Genomic DNA, 6,125 nt, shown 5'->3' with positions numbered 1-6,125 from the left:
ATGAACTGCTCGTTTCAAGTCCTGCCACATCATCTCAATTGGGATTAGGTCTGGACTTTGACTAGGCCATTCCAAAACTTCCAATTTGTTGCTTTTTAGCAATTTTCATGTAGACTTGATTGTGTGTTTTGGATCATTGTCTTGCTGCATGACCCAGCTGCGCTTCAGCTTCAGCTCACAGACGGATGGTCTGACATTCTCCTGTAGAATTCTCTGATACAGAGCAGAATTCATGGTTCCTTCTATTAAGGCAAGTCGTCTAGGTCCTGAGGCAGCAAAGCATCCCCAAACCATCACACCACCACCACCATGCTTGACCTTTGGTATAATGTTCTTACTGTGGAATGCAGTGTTTGGTTTTCGCCAGGCATAATGGGACCCATCTCGTCCAAAAAGTTGACTTGAGTTTGCCAAAAAGCACCTGGATGATCATCAAGACTCTTGGAAGAACGTTCTATGGACAGATGATTCAAAAGTATAACTTTTTGGACGACATGGTTCCAGTAATGCCTGGCGAAAACCAAACTCTGCATTCCACAGATTACAGTTTTTCTCAATTGCTTGAGCACATTTGTCCAAACGGAATTCACTTTTTCAAAACAAGTAACATGCGGCCCCAAACTGAAACACATTGGGCGAAATTACTAGTTCGGGTTTCGACCCCTGGTATCATATAAACACACATAAGACATGGAAGAATTCATAGAATTGTAGGAAATTAGCTTTAAAACAGCGAAAAAAATCTCTGCCCCATGCAAAATGAGTAGAATTGCGGGAAATTTAAATAAAAAAACTGCAACATTTTCTCTCCGTCAACAAGAGGGGTGTGAACAGTTTGGGGTCGCATGGGTTGCGAGGTGGGGGTTTGTTACTACGCCGATAAATTACTTTATCCATCCGGACCTTTGCCACCTAGGACATTTGTGTGACCGGACCTTCTGAAATAGTACTTGAGTATCCCTGCTGTACAGTATACACAGAGAATACAAATTAAATACACCAAGCTAACAAATCACTGCAAAAACAAAGCAATTTCAAAAAAGGCAACACAAATACAGTATACATCACATTCAGTCTATTCGTTCTTGTCCATCAGGCCATGCTTTCGTCAACATCACACTGAATGTTTTCCCTTGCAATGCAACGAGGAAAACATTTCCTTGCATGGCGCATCCACACTTGGCTGTCCTCTGCAGTGATTGCCATACAACCGGCATTCATTGCATCTAGGAGGGACATCTGGTCATGTGGGCGGTCATCATAAACGTTCCACTTCCATGCATCTGAACCCCTCTTCATCTATGGGCCCCTCTACCTCTCCTTTGTCCTTGCCCTCAGCCTCGGTCCATTCTTGCAAGCAACAACTCAGAGGTGACCTCTTTTATGCATGAATAAGGACTGATTGCTGATTGAACAATTATGCAAAGACATTTTGCACATGTGCAGAAGAGGTTCACATTCATGGGAGTAATTTGTATCAGCTGTGACCAAATGTATTAATTTAGTTTGACGTGATTTACTCAACAGAATATTGCGTCTTTTGTAGAGAGTTGTGTTTACGGTTTTGCAAAAATGTCCTTAGCATTTGCATTGTGTGTGGAAAAAAATTATACTGTTGTACTCTTTAGGTTATAATGGAGATCAAGTGTACCCCAGTTTCATTAAAAGTGTCTTCGCAATCGATAAACTGTAAATTCAAAATAGAAAATAAAAAGAAGAGTTATGTATTGGAAAGACACCAAGACACAATCAAAATACTATTTACACACTATTCATATATACATATTCATCTTCTTATAAACAGTACAGTTGAATTAGATCTTTAGAAAGAGGAGAGGTGCTTTGATACAATAGTTTTTTAAAACTAAACTTGCTTTTTGCTTGAGTAAACTCTGGTGACATGACGTGGCTCTGTACATAACTGAGCGACGCATTAAATCAGTTTTTGGTTTGGGTACCGTGAAGAAACCCAGTGTTGTGTCTGGTGGGTAGGTATGTCTGTTTGAAGTGTAAGCATGTGTGTTGTTGATGTTAGTTCTGTGTGTGCAGTTTGTTTTGAGCCAGCTGCAGCTTTGCTAGGTCTTTCTTTGCCTGACCACATTACCGGACAGTAATCAAGAAGGGACAAGATCAGAGCCTGAACAACTACTGTAGTACACTTGATCTTTGTGTCAAAAATGCAGAACCTCTTTCTATAACTGATATACAGTGGGGAAAAAAAGTATTTAGTCAGCCACCAATTGTGCAAGTTCTCCCACTTAAAAAGATGAGAGAGGCCTGTCATTTTCATCATAGGTACACGTCAACTATGACAGACAAATTGAGAAAAAAAAATCCAGAAAATCACATTGTAGGATTGGTAATGAATTTATTTGCAAATTATGGTGGAAAATAAGTATTTGGTCACCTACAAACAATTAAGATTTCTGGCTCTCACAGACCTGTAACTTCTTCTTTAAGAGGCTCCTCTGTCCTCCACTCGTTACCTGTATTAATGGCACCTGTTTGAACTTGTTATCAGTATAAAAGACACCTGTCCACAACCTCAAACAGTCACACTCCAAACTCCACTATGGCCAAGACCAAAGAGCTGTCAAAGGACACCAGAAACAAAATTGTAGACCTGCACCAGGCTGGGAAGACTGAATCTGCAATAGGTAAGCAGCTTGGTTTGAAGAAATCAACAGTGGGAGCAATTATTAGGAAATGGAAGACATACAAGACCACTGATAATCTCCCTCGATCTGGGGCTCCACGCAAGATCTCACCCCGTGGGGTCAAAATGATCACAAGTGAACGGTGAGCAAAAATCCCAGAACCACACGGGGGGACCTAGTGAATGACCTGCAGAGAGCTGGGACCAAAGTAACAAAGCCTACCATCAGTAACACACTACGCCGCCAGGGACTCAAATCCTGCAGTGCAGACGTGTCCCCCTGCTTAAGCCAGTACATGTCCAGGCCTGTCTGAAGTTTGCTATAGTGCATTTGGATGATCCAGAAGAGGATTGGGAGAATGTCATATGGTCAGATGAAACCAAAATATAACTTTTTGGTAAAAACTCAACTCGTCGTGTTTGGAGGACAAAGAATGCTGAGTTGCATCCAAAGAACACCATACTAACTGTGAAGCATGGGGGTGGAAACATCATGCTTTGGGGCTATTTTTCTGCAAAGGGACCAGGACGACTGATCCGTGTAAAGGAAAGAATGAATGGGGCCATGTATCGTGAGATTTTGAGTGAAAACCTCCTTCCATCAGCAAGGGCATTGAAGATGAAACGTGGCTGGGTCTTTCAGCATGACAATGATCCCAAACACACCGCCCGGGCAACGAAGGAGTGGCTTCGTAAGAAGCATTTCAAGGTCCTGGAGTGGCCTAGCCAGTCTCCAGATCTCAACCCCATAGAAAATCTTTGGAGGGGAGTTGAAAGTCTGTGTTGCCCAGCGCCAGCCCCAAAACATCACTGCTCTAGAGGAGATCTGCATGGAGGTATGGGCCAAGATACCAGCAACAGTGTGTGAAAACCTTGTGAAGACTTACAGAAAACGTTTGACCTGTGTCATTGCCAACAAAGGGTATATAACAAAGTATTGAGAAACTTTTGTTATTGACCAAATACTTATTTTCCACTATAATTTGCAAATAAATTCATTAAAAATCCTACAATGTGATTTTCTGGATTCTTTTTTCTCATTTTGTCTGTCATAGTTGACGTGTACCTATGATGAAAATTACAGGCCTCTCTCATCTTTGTAAGTGGGAGAACTTGCACAATTGGTGGCTGACTAAATACTTTTTTTCCCCACTGTACCTCTCCCCATCTTCACAATAACTTTGTCAATACGACTTGAACATGATAACTGACCATCCAATGTTACTCCTATGAGCTTCTTCAACTTGTCACACCCTTTTACTCCAGTTGAGGTTTAGGTCTAAAAGTATGCTTTGAATGAAATACAATGTGTTTGGTTTTAGATGTATTTAAGACCAGTTTATTGTTAATGATCCATTCTGACACTGACTGTAACTCCTTGCTAAGAGTCTCAGTGAGCTCACTGGCTGTAGGTGCTGGTGTGTAGAGTGTTCAATCTGTCACGATCGTCAAAAGGATTGGACCAATGCGCAGCGTGGAATGTGAACATACTTTATTATATATTCACCACACAAACAAAAAACAACAAAACAATACGTGAAGTCCTTGGTAACAAACACAAACCAACACAGAACAAGATCCCACAATACACTGTGCCAAACAGGCTGCCTAAGTATGGTCCCCAATCAGAGACAACAAGCAACAGCTGATTCTCGTTGCCTCTGATTGAGAACCACCCCGGCCAACATAGAAACACATGAACTAGAAACTGAAACAAAGAACACAAAACATCGACTCTACACACCCTGGCTCAACATAAAAGAGTCCCTAGAGCCAGGGCGTGACACAATCATCAGCATACATAGTCATTTTAGCTGCTTGTAAGACAAGTGGGAAATCATTTGTAAAAATAAAGAGTAACGGCCCAAGGCAACTGCCCTGAGGGATACCGCACTGTTCATTTCTGATGCTAGAAAAGCTTCCATTGAAGAATGCTCTCTTTCTATTGGATAAGTAACTCTCCAACCATGTGATGGCAGGTGATAACAAGTTAGTTTTTTCAATGACAAATTATTATCAATAACATCAAAGGCTGCACTGAAATCTAATGATACAGCTCCAACTATAATCTTATTATCCATTTATTTTAGCCAATCATCAGTCATCTGAGTCAGTGCAGTACAAGTTGAGTGCCCTTCCCTATATGCATGCTGAAAGTCAGTAGTTAACTTGTTCTTAGAAAAATTGCATTGTATTTGTTTGGGCGGCTGTTAGAGCCAGCAAAGGGTGCTCTACTATTTTTAGGTAGTGGAATTACTTTTGCTTCCTTCCATGCCTGTGGACACACACACACTCCTTTAGGCTTTGGTTAAAGACATTGCAAAATAGGGTGACAATACAGTCTGCTACCATTCTCAATAGTTTTCCATCTAGGTTGTCTATACCTGGTGGCTTATCATTATTGATGGATAACAATCGTTTTCCCACCTCTTCCACACAAACTTGACAAAATAAAAAAACAGCAATCCTTTTATTTTATTATTAGATCTTCAATACACAAATATTATTTTCACTGTTGTCATTTCACTTCTCAGTTTGTCCACTTTACCAGTGAAATTGTAATTGAAATGATTGCCTATATCAAAAGGTTTTATAAATGACCCATCATCTTCAATGAACGATGGAGATTAATTGGGTTTTCTGCCCATCATATCACTAAAGGTGCTCCAAAGTATTTTTCCATAGTTTTTTTGTAATTTATCTTGTTTTGGTAATATCATTTCTTATTTATTTTGTTAAGTTTATTCACATTTCTGATTTGACAGTAAGCCAACCAGTCAGCTGGTTTGTTTGCCACCTTTTTTGCATAATTTCTTCTAACCATACCATTTTTCAATTCATCATCGATCCAGGGGGATTTAACAGTTGTCACAGTTTCTTAACAGGTGTATGTTTGTCAACAATTGGCAATAATCATTTTACAAATACTCCAAGTGCAGCATCTTGATTCTCCTCCTTGTACACATCAGACCAACATTTTGTATGATCTCTTATAAATAAATGTAGGCCCTGCCTTTGGTACTTTGCCTTTCCTTGTTATTGCCACTGATAAGAAGCCTAATATCTCAATACACAATAAACATACAGTCAGTGGCCAGTTGTATTAGGTACACCACCCCGTTTACAAAAATGGTTAGCTCCTACAGACAGTGAGTCACGTGGCTGTGGCTTGCTATATAAAGCAGGCAGACAGGCATTCAGTTACACTTTGATTGAACGTTAGAATGGACAAAACAAGTGACCTAAGTGACTTTGAGCGTGGAATGATCTTCGGTGCCAGGCGCACCAGATCCAACATCTCAGAAACAGCCGGCCTCCTGGGCTTTTCACGCACGACAGTGTCTAGGGTTTACAGAGAATGGTGTGACAAACCAAAAAACATTGAGTTAGCGGCAGTCCTGTTGGCGAAAACAGCTTGTTGATGAGAGGTCGATGGAGAATAGCAAGAATCGTGCAAGCTAAGAGGGCC

Source organism: Coregonus clupeaformis, chromosome 13 (assembly GCF_020615455.1).
Source record: "Coregonus clupeaformis isolate EN_2021a chromosome 13, ASM2061545v1, whole genome shotgun sequence".
Taxonomy (NCBI): Eukaryota; Metazoa; Chordata; class Actinopteri; order Salmoniformes; family Salmonidae; genus Coregonus; species Coregonus clupeaformis.
The sequence above is the reverse complement of the archived record's forward strand: the minus strand, read 5'-3'. Positions refer to the sequence as shown.